At 50.0% G+C, this 23951-nt stretch overlaps 1 protein-coding gene across 1 annotated transcript in view; it reads right to left on the bottom strand.

Annotated features, from left to right (window-relative positions):
• LPP (LIM domain containing preferred translocation partner in lipoma) overlaps positions 1-13491 on the bottom strand; it is a 558558-nt gene extending 545067 nt beyond the window's left edge. The window contains exon 1 of the mRNA XM_075938236.2: positions 13330-13491. The gene's annotated coding sequence lies outside the window, so the exon portion shown is untranslated. The remainder of the gene's footprint in view (positions 1-13329) is intronic.
• Between the last annotated feature and the right edge of the window lie 10460 nt (positions 13492-23951).

Consider the following 23951-nt stretch of genomic DNA (forward strand, 5'->3'; position numbering starts at 1 on the left):
CGTTTCCCGGTGTTGGTGCTCGTGACCTTCAGCTACAGGGAAGAGAAAATCAGAGACAGCATCCACAGAGCAGGAGTCTGGGAGGCAGAACTCCTGGTTCCTATTCTTGGCGCTGTCACCGACCCACCAGGAATGGGCCCAGCTCATGAAACCAGGTTTACCTGTGCCGATCAAGAAAGGCTTCTTTGTCGACGCGGCGCGTCCAGACTGCCCCGATCTGCTGACAAACAGCTGATCGGCAGAGCGAGGCAGCCATTTAAATTTAAATGAAGCCGCGATTATTTTAATCGCGGCTTCATTTCCCTCTGCCGATCTGGCTAATCTACATGCTTCCGTCGACAGAGGCATGTAGTTTAGACACACCCTAAGAGTCTAAGACAAGCCACAGTGGATCAGACCAAAGGTCCGTCCAGCCCCGTGTCCTGTGTGTCCACAGTGGCCAACGCCAGGTGCCCCATAGGGAGTGAACAGAACAGGGAATTACTAAGTGATCCCTCCCCGTCACCTATTCCCAGTCCCTGACACACAGAGGCTAGGACACCTTTCCTACCCATCCTGGCTAATAGCCCTTAATGGGCCTAACCTCTATGAACCTATCTAGCTCTTTTTCAAACATTGTTCCAGTCCTGGTCTCTCCTAAACATGTCAAGTGAGGGGATGTTTGCCTCCCCCCATACAGAAGCTCTCATCCCACATTTGCCCGTCCCCTGCCCAAGTCAAGCCTGCCCCCCCCCAGTCTGCAGATCATCTCCCCCCAGCTCCTCCAACTTCACAATCTGTTCAGACCCCATGCCTCTCCCAATCTGCCTAGGAGGCTGGAGTGGGGTCCTCTTCTTCCTTCCCGTCCGGGAGGAAGGGGGGCAGCTGCAGGGTCTCTCCACCCCCCCAGTGCCTCTTCTCAGGCCAGACGTTGCGGGGTGACCAGATGGCAAGTGTGAAAAATTGGAACTCGTTTTTCGGTCGGACGTGTGTGAGATACGGTTGCGTATGTAAGATAAAGCCCTTAATACAGGGCCGGTCCCAATAATATAGGGATGCCTGATCACCCCAGAGGGAACGGAAAAGGAACCGTCCTGTCCCCCCCATCTCTGAGAATGGCACCAGGCAGTGATGGGGAGAGGAGAGAGTTCTTCCGACATGAGCTCAGATTGGCTGTTCTTCCCCGGGAGGCAGGCAGCCAATCAAAGGGTGTTTCCTCCTCAGAGGCAAGCCTTAAATTTGCTTGAGGACTGAAGCCTCTCACACCACATCCAGGCAGGCTCCAGCCCCTGCCATTCCCACAACTGCATGCACATTAAGAGACGGAAATGCTGGTGACATTAAGTGATTTGCCCAGGGTCATATGGGCAGTCAGTGGCAGAGCCAGAGGGGTAGCGCCCAGATCGCTTGAGTCCTAGATCAGCACCTTAACCACAAAGCAACCCTTTTTTCCTCTGCCCTGGGCCTCTATCTGCAGAACTGTCACTTGTAAATTGGCAGAGGGGAGCTAAAGGGAGCCACAAACATTTACCTCCCCAAGATGTTTCAAGGTTAAAGTCACTCCGGTTTGTAAAGCACTTTGAGATCCTTAAATGACGGGCTGTGTAAATGCAGGGCTTTAAAAGGGAGCAGCTGGACCACCTCTTAGACACACAAAGGGGAAACAAGATGTGATTTTTGCCTTTTAAAAGTCCTTTCTCTCTCTCAGGAGTGATTAACTCCCTCCCGCTCTTGTGCAGGAGAGATAAAGACTAATGGCTTTTTTTTTTTTTTTTTTTTTAAGATCTCTTTATCAAGCAAAGCTACAGACTCCCAGTTCTGCTCTCTGCTGTTTTAATGAAAGGGCCTGGCAAAGCTTTGCCAATTGATGCAGCCATTTCTGGCATTATTTTATCCCCTTCTCTTCCTTGTTCTTGGGGAAAATGATTAGGTACCGCCAGACATAGTGCATCTAGAGACCACAGAAGAGACCCAAATGGATGTGCCTTTTTCTAGGGCGTCTCCAGGCTCCACCTAATTCAGAACTGTTCTGTTGCCTTCCTCCAGATGTTTCCTAATGGCAAGGCAAAGCTGTCCTTGGAGCACCGACGGTTCACACACACAGAATGGGAAGTGACTGTCTAGGAAGGAGCCCTGCAGAACGGGATGTAGGGGTTAGAGTGGACCACAAGCTAAATAGGAGTCAACAGTGTGATGCTGTTGCTAAAAAAGCAAACATGATTCTAGGAGCCATTAACAGGTATGTGGTGAGCAAGACATGAGATGTCGTTCTTCCGCTCTACTCTGCGCTGGTTAGGCCTCGGTTGGAGTCTTGTGTCCAGTTCTGGGCATCACATTTCAAGAAAAATGTGGAAAAATTGGAGAAGGTCTAGAGAAGAGCAACACAAATGATGAAAGGTCTAGAGAACATGAGCTAGGAGGGAAGGCTAAAGGAATTTGGGTTTGTTTAGTTTGGAAAGGAGAAGACTGAGAGGGGACACAATAGTAGTTTTCAGATATCTAAATGGGTGTCACAGGGAGAAGGGGAAAAATAGTTCTCTTTGGCCTCTGAGGTTAGGACAAGAAGCAAGGGGCTTAAACTGCAGCAAGGGAGGTTGAGGTTGGACATTAGGAAAAACGTCCTACCTGTCAGGGTGGTTAAACACTGGAATAAATTGCCCAGGGAGGTTGTGGACTCTCCATCCCTGGAGATATTGAAGAGCAGGTTGGACAGTCCCCTGTCAGGGATGATCTAGATGGTTCTTGGTCCTGCCGAGAGGGCAGGGGACTGGACTTGATGACCTCCCTTCCATGTCTAGTGTTCTATTAGTGTGGAGCAGTAGGCTAAGCTCACAGTACAAGGCAGTTTCTGCCTACAACAGCGTTCCATGCCATAATCACTTGGAACCACATGGCCACAGGAAGGACAGATCTCAGATATTCTTGCTAAAGGAGAATCTCCATTTGGAGTAAGCAGTATATGGCCTAAAAACAGATGTGCAGTTTCCATTTCCTCCAGTAGAGGCCAGTGGTAAACGTATACTAGCCCATTCATATTTACATATACATGTTTCCTCCCAAAGGACTTTGCACTCTGAATGCAAGAATCCCTTCAGCCGCCCTCCATAATACAGGCCAGGGCATTAGATGGAGGACCAATTCCATTTTGCCAAGGATTTCAAGATCTCAGAAATTTAGAAATTCTCTACAGATGAGTTCCCTCTTCCGTCCCCCCCATATTTAATTTCAGATAGATTAAAAACATTGAATAAAACTGAAATATTGTTTTAACTGGCTTTTCAAATTCACACATACAGAGCATGCTACAGATCACGTTTTGAAACAAACCTACTCTACAATGAAGTTTTGTTCCAAAAAAGGTCAAAATGAGCCATTCTGACATTGGTGGAACTATTTTTTTTTTTTTTTTTTTTTGCTGGCTTGACCCCAAAACTATGTCAGCAAAAGCCACATGATTTCATGGAGTGCTTGGATCTGGATGGGCAAGGGTTCTGTCTGTTTTTTTAACCATCTCTAGGGGGAAGTGAAGATCCCGGAGCTAGCGGGAACTGCAGAAAGTCCAGGCACTTAACCAACGTGCAACTTGGCCAGGAGGACACAACCTTCACACACCTCCTCTCAGACCACCTTTACCATGAGGAATCAGGCAGTGCTGACGTCATGCAAGGACACTGACTCAGGTCACCAACACAGCTTCTGACAGCACCTAGAATTTCTAAGCTTCAGGGAACTCCAACTCGGCAAAGCTTGTGAGATCTGACTGTAATCCCAGACAGTGCAAGCCTCAGGCAAGTTCGAACTGGAATACAGCCGGTCCCTGACTTACGAACACACCATCCGCACTTACGAACAGCGCGGCTGTATGTATAAGCATGTATTTCCGACTGACTTACAAACAAATCGAGTTACGACCAGGTGTTTGGAACGTAACCCGTTCGTAAGTTGGGGATTGGCTACAGGGCTAGATCTTCATCAAGTACAGTGTCAAATACTGCTGGACTTCAGACAGCGTCCGTTGGTGCAGGTCCTCTGACGATTTGGCTCCATCTCATGACTAGGGTTCTATAGAAGAAGGCCTGAGAGGTGCCCAGGTGTAACAAAGAGGAAAAGGAAAAGCCCCCGGAAAGACATTTGTTGTGATGACTTTTGTAGTACATTGTGGGAGGACAAAAAACACAGAAAGGAAAGCAGCCTAAGGCGGACACTGCTGATGGTAAGTGAGTTTAAACTCTTCAAATGCTGAGGCTGAAATCCAGCTTGCGCCTTCGAAAAAGCTCTGTTTGCTCACGAAAAGGAGCAAGTCGGGGGACGGCCGGCTTATCAGAACTGCTCTTAAGCTTCACAAAGTGCAAATATATAGCTATATAGAAATATAAACCCAGCAGTGTTGGGGTAGGCCAGGAAAGTAAATCAGATATTTTAACCCTTTTAAAATGCATGTCTTATTTAGACAACTGGAGAGCATCTACCTGGAGGCAGAGGAGGGGATCTGATGCATGATTTTCATGTACCACCATAGAAGGGAGTTGGTCCAGAGAGTCCCCAGCCAGATGACAACCAGAAATCCCAGAGCAGACATCATTAGCAGCATTTCAATTGCCCTGTGCATGCCAAGCATATGTAAGGGGGTGGGAAACCGCCTCCGCTTCTCCTCTAACCGAATGCGTGGATGTAAAAATCTCGTTTTCTTGCCTTTTATGTTGCCCATAAAGCGCCAAATGTTGCTTTTATCTCCCCGACATGTGTATAATTGGGCAAGTGATTTCTCAGCCACCTGCGTGATGACAGAATTGTGCCAAATGTTGCCTGTTTCCTGGCCCAAGCACTCCCCTGCTCTGACAGCTCTCGTCTGCCACCATCCAGAGCCAGAACAATGCGAGACAGGGAAGAGACCAGCGCAGGAGACAGTCTGCCTGGAACGATACTCCCGAGGAACGATACACCCGCTGACTTCAGTAGCAGCCGATTGAGGCACATGGCAGCACAGCGGCTGCTTCAGCAATGGGCCACTCTATTTACAGACTCAAAGTCTTGCTCCTTCCCGTCCTCCCCGTGGCTTCGCCCAGCTCGGGTGAAATACAGTCGGCAGAATGTCACCGTCTCCCACGAGTGGATGGGAGACTCGTCGCTGATTGAAGAGAAGCATAACCTTGGTTAAAGAACTCCATCACCTGGACCCAGGTACTGCAATGACCATTCAGAGCTCTGGGATGAAACCCGAAGTCAACAACGTCTCTCCCCTGATACAATGGGACTCTTCGCAACAAGAGCCAAGTTCGTCTGTGAACCTGCTACTGGGGTTTGTCTGTGGAACAAACTCCCCAAGGATCTACGGGTGTCTCTTTCCAATCCAAGAACAAAGCACATTTCTTTGGCCCTGGATTCACTGATAAATACACCCGCTGCTGTGTGTTTATAACACACACACACCCTAGCAGAACAGCACCCACCACATGCCTCTCCTTGTTGGACAGAGGATGAAAGAAAAACCAAGTGGCAGAGGTGCAGTCACGTGGCTTACGCACTCTTGGAAGGTGTGCAGTTACTCCGGCGAGAAGCACCGTGCAAAAGCCTAGAGAGCATAGAATAGCAGGTTGTAAATTAGCATAAAATGCCAGGCCAATGCACCATGGGGACTTGCTGTATTTCAGTTTTGCTTTGTTTTCATTATGCGAAGGCACATAATAGTTTGCTACTACAGGTGGAACCTCTCTAATCCAGCACCCTCGAGACCTGACTGGTGCCGAACCAGAGAATTTGCCCAACCACGGGAGGTTAATATAGTCTAGCAGCGTTACTAACCCTTCCACTTCTTGCTGGGCTCTTAAAAGACATTGAGGGGCAAATCAGAGTTAAACAACATCACAGAACACTGAGAGCCAGGCCTGGGGGCTGTAAGCAAACTTTATGGGACCACAGGAAACTTGGCCACTCTCATGCTAAGTGGACATCTGGCTCATTGAAATCATGCTGGACCACGGATGTTGCTGCACTAGAGTGTGCCGGACGATAGAGGTTCAACCTGTCCTGCGAATCATCAACCTTCCTAGAGAGCATTTCATCCATAAATCTAAATGCACAGTCAACTACGGCAAGTACAAGCAATTATCCCCCTGTTCTAGATGAGCAAACAGAGGCACGGAGCAGTCAAGGGACTTGCTTAAAGTTACCCAGCAGATCCATGGCAGAGCCAGCAAAAAAACGCAAGTCCTCTAACCCTCAATCCTGTATTTTATCTTACCTCTAGATGGACAGTCAGATGTTTGGTTAACCAAAAAAAAAAAAAAAAGGCACCACCACAATGGTTTACAATTAAATGTGTGAGATGTGGGGAAAGACAGCCCTTTGTGTTATGAAGCTTTATGGGTTAGTACAGTGGTCCCCAACCATTTGAGGTTGCTGGGCGCCACAGGGTGTGGCTGTTCGCCTGCTGGGCACCCGGGGCCGGCGCTCTCCCCCCAAGCGCTGTGCATCCGGGGCCGGCGCTGGCGCTCGCTCTCCCCCCCGCTCCCAAGCACCGTGCGCCCGGGGCCAGCGCTCTCCAAGTGCCGCGCGCCCGGGGCTGGCACTGGCGCTCGCTCTCTCTCCCCCCCCCAAGCACCCCGCGCCCAGGGCCTGCGCTCCCCCCATGCACCACGTGCCCAGAGCGCGGGCAGCCAATCCGCAGCGCCCCCGGGGCCGGCGCTCACCGTGCACCATGCGCCCGGGGCTGGCTCCGGCACCGCGCATGTGCCACGTGCCCGGGGCCAGGCCAGCCGTGAGCACTTGGCGGGCGCACACAAATGCCCCCGCGGGTGCCATGGCGCCCGTGGGCACCATGTTGGGGACCACTGGGTTAGCATAACCTCATCACTGGAGGTTTTCAAGACCAAGATGGACAAATAAGTATCAAGGAGATGAGCTACATGACCTTGTTTGAACACACGATTATATCATCAGCCCGACTTGGCCTCCTGCTAGACTATGACGGTTCAGGTGTTGGTGAAAATATTTTTGTTGGGTTTGTAACAAGGCCCCGGATTTACCCGATGACTCTGATGTCAAGATACTAAACGATCTCTATGCAAGAAATATGCACCTTGCAAATACAGGCAGGACATAATTCAAGCAAAAAAGACTCTGCCCCCCTGTCTCCAGCTTTACTACCAGAAAACTTTATCCACCACTCAAAAACTCCAGGGACGCGCACTTGGTCCTGCCCGCCCGCCTGCCCTAGAGACAAACGGTTCTGATGTTTGGGACCATGTGGATGTGATGGTGGAAATGAAATAAACGTCTCTTCCAGAGCTACAGCACAGCATCCAGCTCTGTGTAGCAAGTACTTTAAGTCATGAGCTGTCTGTGTCCTCCCAGCTTTTCAGTGCCCAAAGGTCAATGGTTTAGCTGTTTCTGTGGGACTCATGAGCAGGGCTGATTGAAAACTTCAAAACTATTTATTTGGCAGAAAAGTGGGTTCCCAACATGAATTTTGAAGTGTCTGCCTTCTGGTGAACTTCCAGTTTGTCAAAACCCTGATGTATTTCCACAGGGAACTGCTGCTGCAATGAATCATGGGAGCTGTGGTCCACTTGCTTCACAGACCCATTTTCCTCTAGGGACTGGATTCGCCAACCAGACTACATTTCCCGTGATGTACCAGCGCCACATGGCTGCCATGATGCAGGGCCTCCCTTTGCCAAGAGGGACCAGGTGGTTCACCAGAGGAGATGCAGTCTGACCGGGAAGCCTGGCCCACAGAGGAAAATGGGAACAAGGCATCTGAACTACAACTCCCATGATGCATTTCCAAATGGATTTTCCCCCCCCCCAGCCTAAGTTTTTCAATTTTCAAATTTCTGCCAGAAACAAATGAACATTTTCCACAGGAGGGGGAACCCCCCCCCCACACACACACACACAACCACCTTGTTTTTTAACTAGCTCTATAGTGTTTTGAAAGGGCAATTCCTCAAATCGAGCTAATTCACACTGGATATGCCATACCGATTTCTCAAATAAAAGAGTTCGCTGTCCTTGTTTATTTAATAGCCTCGCCAACACGTTGGCATAGCTGTTCAGGTTCATGGCAGATTCACAAAGCAGATGGGCGGCGGCTGTATACGTCGGTGCCTGACAGGCAAATAGACCGTCAAGGATGTGCCGAGTTGGGTTTGGTTTTGAATTGCTCAACATAAACCAGATGACCCAACCTGCAACAGGAAAAATAAAAGAGCCTAATTTCTTTGGCTCAGTCTACTCTGCTGCTTGGCAAACAGATCCATATGAATGGGGCGTCAACTCATAGGGTAAATATAGTAGTGTGGATGTGGTGACACTAGCAGGGGCTTGGAGAAGCCACTTGAGTTTGGAAACCCCCCAGGGGTGAGCTCAGATAACTAGCCTGTGACTGTCTCAGTGCAGCAATGTCCACACTGCTATTTTTGGCCTGCCATCTCAAGTCCTGCTATTGGTCTGCCTGGGCAGGGAGGCCTCTCTTAGTTGCAGTGTAGAAAGCCTCTATTTTTGGTGGAGTTTTTGCTTCTCTGCTTGAAAATGGCAGAGAGTAACTGAGCCAGTGGACTGCGGAAGGAACTCCAATTCATCTGCACAGCTTCCTCCAGAGAAACCCACCGACCTACCCATCACAGAGAGACATTTTATTAGAGTCAACCTTAGGCCTGGGGAACGGCAGCTAGTTAGCCAGCCAGTCCAGCTCCCTCCGTGAGGGCTGATCTGTGTTTGGTTCTCTAGAGCACTGCCAAAGGACCAAGCACATGGGAAAGTAGGAACAAACATTTCTATACCTAGTCTGACAACGGCGCATCCAATCCAGACCGTCTCTGACAATGGCCAGGAGCCGATGTCCCAGAGGAAGATATCAAACCTCCATAAATGGATGTTTATGCATTAATGTGCCATGGGGCTGGAGAATATTTCTTTCTATCTCCAATCAGGGGGTTTTCTTATTTCCTGAAGCACAAAGGCTTATATCCTTTACACGTTTTTATCTTGCAACTATGGAAATTGGTTAAACTGACTGATGACTTTGTGCAGAATTAAAAGCTCTTTGACTCAGCATCTTGTGACAATGAGTTCCCCAGGTAGCTGCATGTTGTATTAAAAACTAGTATTGCTTCTTACCAGTTTTAAAGGGGTTTCCCCTGTTCCACTGAGGGACATTCCAGAGTTTTATAAGGCCAATTCTTCTGCCTATATTTGTTTTTCCACCAAATAGACCTCTTAAGTTCAATACTTTGCCTTTTTTTTTTTTTAAAGCTAAGCATGGAGGGGCTCTATTAAACTCCTTGTGTAAGAAGTTCTTTCTAAGCTCTCAAAGCATTGTTTAAGAGATGTATACAGTCAATGCATGTCTTGATATTATGGCTCAGAGGCAAAGCATGTTATCCAACTGGAAAGCAAAAAGCATCCATCCTATTGTTGGCAAAAAGTGTTTTTGCTGCAACAGAGGCATGACGGTAGAAAGGGATAGCAAGATGGCCAGTGCCAAGCAGGCAGAGGAAGCAGCCAAGACAGATGCAGCCAATCAGGGGCAGAGTAAAGGGGAATATAGGGTCAGAAAAAAAAACATAGCACTACAACCACACATATGACTGAGAAGAGGCAAAAATACTATTTTGCTCCATACCAAACTCTACCAAACTCCACCCAACCCTACCCTTTGGAAACAGAAGACAGTCACTCCTCCCACTGGATGTCACAAGAGGAGCAAGAGAGTTAGGGCATTTGGCCAAGGGAAGGAAAAGCAGCCAGTCCGCACAAGGGAAGGGCTGGGATTCACGGCAGAGTCTGGGCAGTACCCCGACGCTGATCCAAGCGCAAAGGGCCACCCTCCCAAGGACTTGCCACACATCCTCAGTGATCCAGGCTATGTTCTCGGCCCATGCGTGAGGCGGGCAGACGTGGAATGTAAAGCTACAAATGTGTTTGAGGGCAGCCAGGACTTCGCACAGGGAGCCACCTCCCCTAGAGGAGGTGCCGGTGGCATCAGCGGACGACACCAGGAACCTCAGCGTAGCCGCAAGAGCTGCCTGTTGAATCCAGCCCTTCTTCCTTGTATGGCGTCAGTAGAGATGGGAATGGTTTTGCAGCCTGCATGCCATTTTCCTTTAAGCAAAAAGAGGAGGAAAAAAACAAACCAATTTGATAGTGAAATTAGGGTGTTAATTGCTCTTTTAGTCCTTGAATGGGTAAGAATGTCAACAGCAATTATGTTTGGCTCTCACGCAGTGCCTCTTTGCCACAGGCAGGTTCAAACATTAAGGGCCAAGTTAAAAAGAAATAGAGTAGGCAAAAGTGTGTGTTGCAATGGCATGCCTGGTTGTTGCAGGCAAATGCCCGGTTTGGGTCAGAGTTATGGTGCCTGGGAAGGAAATATTACCTCACTGCATTTCTGAAAAATCAGGACTCGAATTAAGCCACTCAACCGTCCCCAACAAGGTAGCTTTAAATGGAAATTGAGGCAAAGTAGGGATAGGTCTTGTTCAAGGTATCACACTCACTTGTGAAGGAAAGTGCACAAAGTGCAAATTGTATTTCGATTGAATTTCGAAACAAGTATTTCAAAATTTGGTGCTTCTACACAGTGCCAAATTCCGAAATAATGAGCCATTTTGAGACAGCCCTCCTGGAACAAGGGTTACAGGGATGCTGAGGTAGGTCTCAAAATAGCAGGCACATTCAACAGATGCAGGAATAAGAGGAATAACACTTATTTCGAAATAGCGGTCACGCGGACGCTCCGGCGTCTCTATTTTGAAATAATGACTCCCCAAAGTAATTCGAACTAATCACTTCCTGAGGGTCCAAGCCAAGGTAGCAAGTCCACATTCACAGAGCCTGCCTCGGACTCATTTCAAGGCTTCCCTGTAGCGAGGAGACGCCAGTTCGATTTTGTTATTTCAGGAGTTATTAAATCGATGTTAGTTTCTTCAGAATAGTTTCCTAGAGTAGACGTGTCTCCTCGAGAGCCTTGTCCAGAACGGGGACAATTTGCACTGGTGTAAGTGACTCACACAACATGCAGGATGACAATCATGTCCGGTAAAGGTCTACAGAAGCACGGTGTTCTGTAGAATTTACGAATAAGGTGCTACAGTTCCTACAGCAAGGCGGCACATGTAATAAATAACACTTAGCTCGTGGGTAGTGTTTTTCATCTGTCGGCTGCTCAGCAATTTACAGATAAACCATGCATCCATGTGCTCATTTTAAAGCTGGGGAAACCAACACAGAGAAGGAAATAAACTGGGGGGAAGAGCACCTAGCAAGTTAGAACTAAGACTGGAAACCAAGTCGCAGCCCAGTAATACCCCACTTCCACCCCAACAACAGAAGCTGAGCACTTTCCAGGCAGAGAGGGGCAAAGAAAGAGGACAAAACAAGATCCTCTGGCCCCAATCATCACTAGGCATTGAGCGAAAGGGAAGGGAGAAGGAGCTTGAGGAAGAAAATGGAGATGATGGGGAATTAAGAATAAAAGGAACCCAGGAGAATGCGTATGAGAAGGGGCGAAAGACCCAGAAGGAAAAAGAGGACAGAAAATATGCTGGAGGATAGAACATTATAGGGAGAAAATAAGTGGGAGACAAATTGAGAAAAAGCAATGTTTGAATGGAAGAAAGCTTGTTAAGAATTAGGCCTTTACTTAAAGCCCAGTTTGAGCTTTGCATGCAGCTGACGTATGCTGAGCGGGAGCTGGTGAAGACATGGCCCTACCCCTAGAAAATTCCAACCAAAAAAGGTGTTTTCGGTTACATTTCTCAAGGAAAATTGCTTGTTTTCCAAATTCTGCTGGAAAATTGCGTTTCAACTGACATCCCAAATATTTTGGTTTAGAAATGTTCTGGCAGTGCCTCATGGGAGTTGTGCCGATGCTTCGCCCCCCGCCCCCCATTCCTCTCAGTCGGCCGGGCTTTCTGGTTGAGCTATATATCTGCCATGATGCACCACAGTCTCCGCTCTTGCAGCGGGGAGGGAGTTTCTCATGAACATCACAGGCCCTGCTGCACCCTGGGAGATGTAGTCTTGCTAGGGACCCCAGCCTATAGAGGAGAGTGTGCAAATGCAGTAATTGAACTGCAATTCCCATAAGGCACCGGGACCTTTTCAACTCAAAATATTTCCTCGCTCAGCCAAAAACGTTTGGGAGTTTGGAGTGTTCGGGTTATTTGATGAAAATGAAGATGCGCTCTGAGGAAAGCAGACACAGCCTCACATTCGTTGAGTTGAAACCACAACTCTCCACAGAAAACCTGTTGTGAGGGAACATTTTTGACCAGGCCTTTCCCTCCCAGGCAAAGATCCATTGCACCAAATCAATCCCCTGCCACATGAACCTCTCAGCTGCCTCTCTGGTGGGATGAGCAGAAGGCAACCAAGGGTCAAACCATCCAGGAGGCTGAGGCTCACGAGTGGAGCAGTCTGCAGAGAGAGGACTTCCCTGCCCGGAGCCCCCCACCATGCACTGTTCATCCGCATGAAAATTCACTTAGGAGCAGCCAAAGAAAGAAAAAAATAGCAGGCGTGTGGTCCCACGCGGCAGGAGCTTCTCTTGCAACTGAGTCTTGGCTCAGGGCTGCAAGTATTAGCGACTTTCAATTTCCTCTGCCCCCAGGCATCCTGGAGAATATCACACAGATAACGCAGCTTCAGCTCCCGAGCTGGCAGATGGCAACAAGTATTTCCCCGTGCCCCATTGAGTACAGTAAGCGCCGCGCAATCCCGGGAAGCCACCCTACTAGCTCGATGAGTCGTTTAATAACACCGAACATGCTCGTTTTCCTGTCACGGCCCAGCCAGAGCAGGGAACACCAGCCAGCGGACCAAAGACCCCCCCCTCCCCCCACACACATCTTAAATCTAAATTGAATCTTGTAATGGAACGGCGCTCGAGAGCGTGACCTCAGATCAGTCCAAAAGACGGGGCGACAGCGAAGGTGCCACGGGCTAAATGGGCTTTGGAGACAGAGCTAAGCCCACGCGCGTCTGATGACACCTCCAGGCCTGAAAGACCGGCATTGACACTGCCTTTACTGTGCCCGTGCAGACTTCAGTGTCTCACTGAGCAGCTCTCACCAGCACGAACTTCCCTTGTGGAACTGTTTCTACCCTCCCCATTCTGTTCCTATCTTCAGCACTGAGCCATTGGTCTATACCTCCGAGCTCCGCCAGGAAAAAACACCCCTCCCCCCCCCCGCAATAACTCTCTGCTGCTTTGCACGACGCTACAACTTCCACCGACGCCTGCCAGTCCACCGCCAGCTCCCCTGATCTCCAGGGGACACCAATACATTACTCCTCAGGTTATTTCCAACTAGCCTACGCTCAGTCATAGTCACAGGGCGAACTCACCACGGCAGCGCCTCCTGCTGGCTGCTCCGGGGAATTAGTCCTTGCGCAGCAGGGCGTCCCCTTCTGGCGGTGTTTCGCCCGTCTTTGCGTCACGCTCTCGCGCCGGACCTGTGTCGCTCCCGGACCACGGTGTCCTCCCCGGAACACTGGCCTCTAGCAGCGCCCGTCACAGTGGCCTCTGATCCCTTCCGGGGTTGTATCGGCAGTCCTCGGTTTCTACTGTCTCTGTGGCCCATAAGCCTAGCCCCTCTGTCACAAGGGCAAGCCACAGTCCATATGGGTCATGCCCCTATTCTGGAGGAGGTATCAGCACTCCCAGTTTCACCCGCCACGGCGGCCCCAAAGCCTCTCCCCTCTGCCTCAGGGACAAGCCACGGTCCGTATAGGCCACTGTTCTTGGTTGCACAGTGTAGCATAAGGGGAAAGGAGATACCGAGGCCCCTCCACTACTACTCTAGGTCCTGGCCCAGGGACCCTCTGGCAGCCATCTTGTCCTGCCATCCTTCATTCCCCATTAACTGACTCTGTCCCTGTGCTACTTGCACATCCACAGCCCTTGGATCAAGGCCTGTGGCCTGGCAGGTACCAGGCAAGAGCCTCTTGCTCCCCTCTGCCTGCCCAGCACTGCTCTACCCAAGGTGCTGCTCCTTCACTAGCAGGGGCCAAATGCCTCTTGCTGCTGGGCAGCTCCTTATATATAGGGCTGCCCCAGCAAGCTGCCCTCTGATAGGCTGCTTAAAAGTCTCTCCCTAATCGGTCAGGGCTCCCTCCAGCCTCCTTAGGGCAGTTGCCCTACTGTAGTCGTCTCCCTGGTTCTGTCGGCCACCAGACACATTGTGGAGAATAGGTACCCCACAGATATCCTTCTGGACTAGAACAAACTTTGCAAGTCTCTCCCCTTCTGCAGTTCAGAAGCCTGCCTGCCTGGCTAATTCAGCACTGGAATCCCTTTGTTCATAGCCTGTATTGCCTGTCAGGTCACTCTCCTTTAGAGACATACAGGCACCTGGCTTGCACTACATTTTCAGAAGTGGTGAAGTCTCACTGGACTTTCCACATGATGCAGGGACTGCAGCAACTTTTGGAAACTTCCACCTGGAGGTTCATATGATTGCCAGCAAGTGGATTTGAACCTGGGACTCTTAAAGCTTAGTGTTGAAGCCTCTACAGCTTGAGCTATAAAACCAGCTGGTGCTCAGTTTCTAGATCTCACTCATGGTAAGTGGGCTAATTGCCACTCGATGAGACAGTGACCCACACTAGGTAGGTGGGTGGGTTACATACTTTCCTAGCCAAAGAAGAACATCCCTGCAGGGACCTGGTTGAGATCCTGGACAAGACCCCATTTGTATTTGCCAGTGGGTAGATTTGAACCTGGGATCTCTAGAGCTTAGTGTAGGAGCCTCCACAGCTGTTTGAAAACATGTCCTGATTTTCAATCTGATATTTGTTACTCCTAAGTTTTCACAACTAGTTTCCAATAACTTGTAGGTTGCTCGCAAGCAGTTTGCCTTTACTATTTTGGGGCTGTGCAGTTCATTACCAGAATAATATAATGGGGTATTCTCTTGGCTGCCTCTGGGATGAATGAATTTTTAAAAAAACAACCAACCAACCAACCAACCAAACAACCAAAAAATCCAGAAAAGCAACAGCGGAGAACATCACATTTCCAGTTTGAATTTTAAATGACCCATCAAGCCAAAACTCCTGAAACTTTCAGGATTTGCAAATAGCAGCAGCTATCTGAAAGTTTGCAAATAATTATCCCTTTACTCAGGTACTTATCTGGCCCTCATCAATGTCATATTTGAGGACCTCACAATTGGTAATGTATTTATCCTTAGCATTCCTTGGAGTAGGAAAGTGCAGCTACCCACCCCCAATATACAGATGGGGAATTGAGGCAAAGAGATTTTAAGTGACTTGCTGAAGGTCAAACAGAGCTTGGAAATAAAAAGGGTTTTTTAGAGCCCAAGGCCCCCACCTTAACCATTAGGCCATCCTTCCTCAGGATAGGCCAGCTTTGGCGTATTCCTGAAAATATTTGTAAACACTTTAGAGTGAGATTTTTTTCAAAGCTCTCTAAGGGTACGTCCACACAGCAGCAATTATTTTGGGAAAATTGATGTTCATCCGAAATAACACAGTGCGTGTCTACACTACAAAACCTTTATTTCAAAATACTGTTGAGCTGGAGGACTTCTTACACTGACTTCTGTAACCCTCATTTCACCAGGGGTGCGTCTAGCAACCACTTTTGTGCCAAAACTTTCCAGCTGACTACATTGGCCACTTGAATTTGCACAAGAACACTGGCTTTGTAATGTACAAAATCCGTGCTTCTTGTGCACATGTAATGTACAAAATCCGTGCTTCTTATGCACATACTTTCACACTCCTGCTTGGGAAAAAGCCCTCTTGTGCAAGAATACTTGTGCGAGAGGGCCAGTGTAGACAGGGAAGAACTGTTTTGCGCAAAAAAGCCCTGATGGCGAAAATGGCGTTAAAAGTATTTCTGTAAAATCATGCCAGTCTAGAAGCAGCCCAGGAGTAAGGGCAGTTGGAGGAAGAACACTCTTCCTTCGACATCCTGCTGTGCAGACAGCGCCAAAAGCCAAATTAAGCTATTTCAACTTCAGCAACCAATTGACATTGCTCGAGTTGTGTAGCTTAATTCGAGTTTCGCCCTGCTGTGTAGACGTACCCTGAGAGAACAGGATGTCAGATGGTTGTTGAAAGTCTATGGAAGTTAGGCGTGAAGGGCTGGATATTTCAAGCCATGTAGTTTGCTTAACTTCCAGTGATTTAAGTGGGAGTTAGGCACCATCCCTCGGTGTTTAACCATTTTAGCCAGCTTTAATTGCATTGCAATGCCACCTGTTTGCCTTGACACCCAATGGAACAACGTTCTGCAAAACACAGCAGTGAGAGTTGGCTCCTAGGGCCCAGGACTGCCTAGAAAACATCAGGCCAAGGCGGAGCCTTTTAGCACCCAGTGCCTGATCCAAACCCATTGAAACGGACTCCTGCGAGCTTCCGTCAGGGCCTGAATGCAGAGCGCTATCCCTGAGTCTCACAGGTCGGCCTGGGTGGCGTTTCTCACATATTTATTTGTAAGGAGACAACCCCTGAATGGAATTTGCCCAGCTGGAATGTGAATGACATTTCTGCAGAAAAGCCCACCCCCCCCACACCCCCCCCACACACACTACCCCCAGCAGCAGAGAGAGGAAAGTCACCAGAATTGGATCCCGCTTATTATTAAATCTTATCTTGAACCATCTCTCGGGCTATTGATTTCTAGCCAACTATTAACTAGCAGCGACCTTAGGGGCTTGAAAATAAGCCGGGCAGTCAGCGAACAAAGAGGAACCCAGCGGCACATGAAGAGCCAGGGTGTTTACAGAGTCCCGGCTCATTGCCATAAACTTGAGCTGGGTAGTTTTCCATTCCTATGCCTGAGCCAGCCAGCGAGGCGGGGGTCTGGTCCAGCCGCCGGCTCTCCGAGGAAGAGTTCACAGTTTAGAAACCGGCACATCTCGCACAAAATGACCTTAGCAAGTTAGAGAAATGGTCAGAGGGAAACAGGATGAGGTTTAATAAAGAGAAATGCAAAGTGCTCCACTTAGGAAGGAACAATCAGTTCCATACATACAAGATGGGAAGCGACTGTCTAGGAAGGAGCATGGCGGAAAGGGATCTAGGGGTCATAGTGGACCACAAGTTGAGTATGAGTCAACAGTGTGATGCTGTTGCAAAAAAAGCAAATATGATTCTAGGTTGTATCAACAGGTGTGTTGTAAGCAAAACTCGTGAAGTCATTCTGCCGCTCTACTCTGCACTAGTTAGGCCTCAGCTGGAGTACTGTGTCCAGTTCTGGGTGCCACATTTCAAGAAAGACGTGGAGAAATTGGAAAGGGTACAGAGAAGAGCGACAAGAATGATTAAAGGCCTAGAGAACATGACCTATGAATCCAGGCTTCATGAACTGGGCTTGTTTAGTTTGGAAAAAAGAAGATTAAGGGGGGACATGATAGCGGTTTTCAAATATCTAAAAGGGTGTCACAAGGAGGAAGGAGAAAATTTGTTCCTCTTGGTTTCTGAGGACAGGACAAGGAGTAATGGGCTTAAAGTGCAGCAGGGGAGGTTTAGATTGGACATTAGGAAAAAATTCCTAACTGTCAGGGTAGTCAAATATTGGAATAAATTGCCAAGGGAGGTGGTGGAATCTCCCTCTCTGGAGATATTTAAGAACAGGTTAGATAGACATGTGTCAGGGATGGTGTAGACGGGGCTTGATCCTGCCTTGAGGTCGGGGGGCTGGACTCGATGACCTCTCGAGGTCTCTTCCAGTCCTATTATTCTATGATTCTATGATGGCGGAGAGGCTCCAGGCAAAACCGAAAGGGCAGGAGAAACAGCCTGCGGGTCCCTGGCCTACTCCATTCCACTAGGACACATGGGTTCATGGTGTGTCAGGGGTCACACACAGCAACTCGGTGCCACTTCTCATCTGACAGGGAAAGGAAGCCCCTCTGGGATCGGGAAACCTGGCATTTCTGTGTCTATGGCCTCGCTTTGTGAACATGGCTTCCCGGCATTGCTCCCGCTAAGGAGCGCGCCTACCGGCTGCGCACAAAAAATTCTCCCCTGGATGAGACAGTGTGAGGAGGGAGCTGCTGGGGCAGTACGGGGAGGCCAGCTTTGGTGGCCGGGGCTGCTACATGGCAGGAGGGGCTGGGGCCAGGAACAGGACCTGCCACATGGCGAGGGGAAAGGTGTCTGCTCCAGCAGCCGGGAATGGGACCTGCGGCATGGCTGGGGGGGGAGGCGGGGTCTGCTCTGGTGGCCGGGAATGGGACATACCACATGACTGGGGGAGGGAGGTCTGTTCTGGCAGCTGGGAACTGGACATGCCGCATGGCGTGGGGAGGGGCAGGGTCTGCTCCGGTGGCCGGGAATGGGATATACCACATGGCGGAGGAGGGATGGGTTCTGCTTCGGCAGCTGGGAACGTGTGTGTGTTCAGTGGCACACAACTGCACCAGCACACATGACCTCAATATTGGTGCACACGCCAAAACTCCCTCCGCTCACGGCTGGAAAATCTGAGCAGGAACCCTGCTTCCCGGGGGAATACTATTCCCGTTATAATGCCTGGAGCAAGCCAGGAACTGAGCCACACTTGCTGAGTCCCTGGGCTGCAAGAGGCTCTTTCGCAATTCTGGGCCTTTCAGCGGGCGTGGAAAGTCCCCAAAGAGCTCTCCGAGGGTTGGGCTTCCAGACGATTCACCCGGTCTCCTCTGAGAAGGTTTATTCCTCTTGAGCCAAGCAAGTCAACCAAAAAGAGGGTTCACTCCACTCCTTTTCTCTCAGGCTTCAGTGGGACCCCTCCTGGCAGCTTCCCGGTTCCAGTCAGCTCGGCAGCCTCGCTGAACACCTGGCCTCTTGCTCCCACCACTGGACTTAGCTGCCCTTCCTTAGGCACAGCCTATTCCAATCACGTCCGCCTTCCTAATAGCCCCAAATATCCCATTCTTGCTAGGCCCAGACCCCTTCCTTTGGCTGGATCAGGCTCTGATGCAGGAGTTACTAGGCCCAGTTCCTGTTGGCCTGTTTGCTACCTAGCCTGAGAGAAGCTGCAGCAGAAATGACAAATAACTGAGAAGAGGGGGTGTTACGAACACTTTCCTGGATCTCAAAGGTTTGGAACGAAATCTCAAGCCGAGACAAGTGTCTGTACACACCACAATCTTTTTTCCTCCTTGCTATTAAGGGTGGAATTACTCCTCCCAACAGGACAGACGCACACAGTCCTGGGAGGGGGACATGTGGAGCTATCATGACAGGGTTATATTTTTTTTCCAGGAAAAAGAATGAAATCATCCATTTACAATAGACAAGCTACAAGCACTAGAAAGCACCCAAGGAATGCGGAGAGAGCCGCTCCATCACACGTAACGAGGGGGGGGGGGGAGAGGGGACGTATTGATTCGCCCTGTAGACGCAGTGGCCAAATCAATAGCAATTTCTGGAAATGCCTGGTATTTCTTTGGCTCAGCTTGTGCGACTGAGACGAACAATAAAACTACTTACGGAGTGTGTCTCCTGACACTCTTGCTCTAAACCCTTCCCCCCAGCGTACGTGACAAGGTACAACAGCACCCCGAGCCGTGACTAATTAGCTATGCGTTTCAAACACCCAAAATAGAAATCTCAGCCAAAGCAGCAGCACCTTAGGAAGGGACACTCAGGCAAGCTTTCCTTGACTTTACTTGAGGGTGTTCCCTGAAATAAGGGCTCAGAACTTGGCCAGTTGGGTGTTGACATCTTAAAGATACAGTTGCTTCCAGGAAGAGTACGGAATAGTAGAGGGTCGCAATGGGAGATTGGACTGCTAGCTTTGGGGAGTTGAGAACGAAATCAGCCTTTGACTGATTATAACCATGAGAAACTATAGGTTGAACCTCTCTAGTCCGGCACTCTCTGATCTGGCAACCTCTGTGGTCCGGCATGATTTTAGTTAGCTGGATGTCCACTTTTCATGAGTGTGGCCAAGTTTCTTGCAGTCCCATAAAGTTTGTTCACAGCCCCCAGTCCAGGCTCTCAGTGCTCTGTGCTGTTGTTTAGCTCTAATGTACCCCTAAGTATCTTCTCAGAGCCCAGCAAGCTATGGCAGTGTTGGTAATGCCACCAGACAATATTGACCTCCCGTGGTCAGGCAAATTCTCTGGTTTGGAACCAGTCAGATCCCAAGAGTGCCGGACTAGAGAGGTTCCACCTGTAATAATAACAATCTCAGGTTGGATCAGGCACACTCTGCCTAAGGACCTCTCTCTGCCATACCCTCACACTTCCAGTGATGGGCTGGGATCTGTCAGTGCAGCTTGACTCTGACCCTCAGCCAGCCTTATTCTGCCCATGCACCACCCCATCTGGGCCTGCAGCACCTCCCGACCAGCTACTTCTACGCCAGGGACTGACAACGCACCGATGGTCTCCTAAGCCGGCTGATGTCCACGGCTGTATTTTTCCATTACGACTTGCAGGCCCACCATGGAATCTGGTTCCATCAGATTTGCAGACAGGACACAGGGCCTAGGGCCCACGATACTTTTGGGGGCCCACGAAAATGTTTTAATTTCTTTTAAAATCGGAAGAAAAAAAATGAACTTTTAGGGTCGAAGAAAATGTTTATTTTTTTTCCGAATCAAAAAACAGGACAATGTAGCACTTTAAAGACTAACAAGATGGTTTATTAGGTGATGAGCTTTCGTGGGCCAGACCCACTTCCTCAGATCAAATAGTGGAAGAAAATAGTCACAACCATATATACCAAAGGATACAATTAAAAAAATGAACACACATGAAAAGGACAAATCACATTGCAGAACAGGAGGGGGATGGGGGGGAGAGGGATTTTCTTCCACTATTTGATCTGCGGAAGTGGGTCTGGCCCACGCAAGCTCATCACCTAATAAACCATCGTGTTAGTCTTTAAAGTGCTACATAGTCCTGTTTTTTGATTCAGCTACCCCAGACTAACACGGCTACATCGCTATCATTATTTTTTTTCTCACATCCGAAAAAAATGAAACTTTTAGGGCCTACGAAAATCGATTACATTTTGCCTAAAACAGAAAAAAAAATGCTGAAGTATTTAAAGTTAGATGAAAAATAATTTCTATTTTTTTTTTTGTGTGTGGAGGAAGGAGCCCACGAAGGCAGAAGTGCCTAGGGCCCACGAAAGTCATAATGCGGCCCTGCCCAGAGAGCCGATGCCAAAGAGAGGAGGACGGCGTAAGGGCATAGATTAGACAGAAATGGCCGCTCTCCCGTTAGCTGCAGTGTGGATCTCTCTCTCAAATTGCTGGCTGATGAGTGCACCTCACCCCACCACTCGGAGGGTGCGAGGAACATTCTGTCTCCCTCGCCCACGAGCTCTCTCATCCCCTTGGCAGCTAGATGGGCATCTTACCCTGCAACCAAGTCCCAACATGGGGAAAGCTGAGATCCACCAGCAAGCCCACACATGGGGCCAGTTGGTCCCACTAGCCCCTGCCTCTTCGGGGAGCTGACCCACACTGCAGTGAGGGCACTAAAGCAGATTTTGCTCCGCTCTGCTCCGGCACGGGGAGGTCTTTTGCTTGTCTGACTCTCCAGCACACAATCAGGACGGGCCAAACTGCGCCACGGGGCCAGGCTAATCCAGTGCATTGCCAGGCTCTTACGGACACGGAGCCATGCCTGCCTGGTGAAGTAGGCTCAGGACACAGCTGTGAAGGACCGGCGTCCTTCAGACAACAATCCGCCAGCCAAAGGTAGAGCTTCCCTAAAAGCCGGGGTCTCCTTTCTCCAGCTTTTTATGGAGACTGACAAGAGGTGGAGCCAGAGAGGAGATTCCACTGGTGTTCCACCCCTCCGGGAGGTGGGGCGATTGAGAGGGGCAGTGTTAGTTTCTAAATGGCGGGGAGGGGAAGAGAGATTAAAAAGCCTGGGACTTTTCAGCTTAGACTAAGGGGGGATAGGATGGAGGTCTATAAAATCACAACAAGTATGGAGAAAGTGAATAAGGAAAGATTATTTACTTGTTGCCATAATGTAAGAACTAGGGATCACCAAGTGAAATTAACGGGCAGCAGATTTAAAACAAACAAACGGGTAGTTTTTCTTCACTCAGCACACAGTCAACCTGTGGAACTCCTTGCCAGAAGATGGTGTGAAGACCAGAACTTTAAGAGGATTTGAGAAAGAACTAGATACATTCATGGAGGTTGGGTCCATCAATGGCCATTAGTCAGGATGGGCAGGGATCGTGTTCCTAGCCTCTGTTTGTCGAAAGCTGGGAATGGGTGACAGGGGAGAGATCGCTTGATGATTCCTTGTTCTGTTCCCTCCCTCTTGTGCTGCCCAGTCTGGGGATGGACTGAGACCTCTGCCTGGATTCCGCTTGTGACTTGTGCTGAACTTCCAGCTGGTCTCCTCCCATCCAATGTCAGTCAGACGGCAGGGGCTGGCCTTTTGCCGCAGTATTCCCGTGCGATTGTTCGCCCTTGGCTCTTCCCCTTGGCTCCCCCAGTTCTGCTGACAGAGGCTGGCTGGCTGCCAATTCTTTGGTTCTGGAAGGTGTGTGTGGTCTTATTGGTAGCACCTGGGTTCTGATCCCAGCTCTGCCACTCAGGAAGGTCACTTCCACTGGGTCTCAGTTTCCCCATCTGTAAAATGGGGGTGGCATCTCCTTCCCTAGCAAAGGTTTGGGTGCTGGTCTTAGAGGTGCTAGTCTTAGAGTTGCTATGTGCTTTATGTGCATGTTGATCGGGAAAGTAACCAAGGGGAGGGGCAAGAGAGGGAATGGGTTTAAGCCAATGGCGTTACAAGGACCACCCCTGGCTTGACTGAAGCCCACGCTTGCCTGCCTCCCGTGGAAACGGAGCCTTGCTCCACGGACGGCGTGTTGTAAAGAGCTGACCTGGGAAATGCTGAGTCATCAGTCTGGGGTTACAGGAAAGGAAACATCGTCTCTCGGTTAAGAAACAAACCCCGCCGCCCTGGCAGCTTCCTCCCCTGCTAGCCGCTGCTGGGCCCCTCCCCGGCGAGCCCGCTGCCACATCGCGTGCCGGGTGGCTCCTCTGACCTTTGCCGGCAGGTGGGGGCGGCATGTCAGCAGCGGTTTCTTTCTGTCTGCCCTGCTGCAGCAGGGGAGCCCAAACCTGGCCCGTCTGGGAGCCGCCCAGCCCCACATGTTTGAATAGGGCAGAGTTGGGCGCAGCCACCCCCGGTGCCAACCCACAGGTCCTAGCACGTAATGCATCCCTTTGATCCAAGCCGCTTTGTATTCATTGCCCAACTCGAGAGAGAGCATTGCATGCTAGGGCTAGACAGGTCTGCAAGCCCGGGTTCAGGGCCATAAAAGACTGGGGGAGCAGTAGGCTCCATATAGCTGGGGGGGGGGGTAACCCCCTGTTGTTATTTATGTTGTGGTTGCTCTCCGAGGTGCCAGCCTCAGTTAGAGCCCTGCTGGGTTAGGCACAGCAGAGAGATCGATTCAGATCGACTCTGCCCCAAACAGCTTACAGTCTAAACCGACAAGCCAGAGCAAGGTCTGGGGCAGAGACCCACCCCCATTTTACAGATGGGCAAACTGAGGCCCAGTGGAAGTGACCTTCCTGAGTGGCAGAGCGGGGACCAGAACCCAGGTGCTATCCTCTTGATTCCCTGTTGGTGGGGGGGGAACTGAGGCCCAGACAGACTAAGGGCTAGATCCCCTAATTGCCACTTCCAGCACCTAAATCCTGAGTTGAGCTCTGCCAGACCCTTGCTCAGTGGCCGCTGAACCCCGTCGGAACGACATTTCTGCCGATGGTCCTGTGCAAAACCACCTCGGTGCCAGTGCCTCACGGCTGATCTAGCCGCCCCAACCTCCTCCCAGCTCAGCGCCGGGGCTGGATTGGACCCTGTGCGCAGCACCACTGGAGGGGGTGCTGCCCCCTAGTGGCTATGTGGCATGTTAGCCCTGGGTTCAAGTCCCTTCGTAACCTGCCGGGTGGAAATTTGAAACCCAGGTCTGAATGGGTGCTCTAATCCCTGGGAAATAGCATGGAAAGGGGTGTGTGGGGAGG

The sequence above is a fragment of the Pelodiscus sinensis genome, chromosome 10 (genome assembly GCF_052426305.1).
Source record: "Pelodiscus sinensis isolate ZL-2025 chromosome 10, ASM5242630v1, whole genome shotgun sequence".
In the NCBI taxonomy this organism is placed as follows: domain Eukaryota; kingdom Metazoa; phylum Chordata; order Testudines; family Trionychidae; genus Pelodiscus; species Pelodiscus sinensis.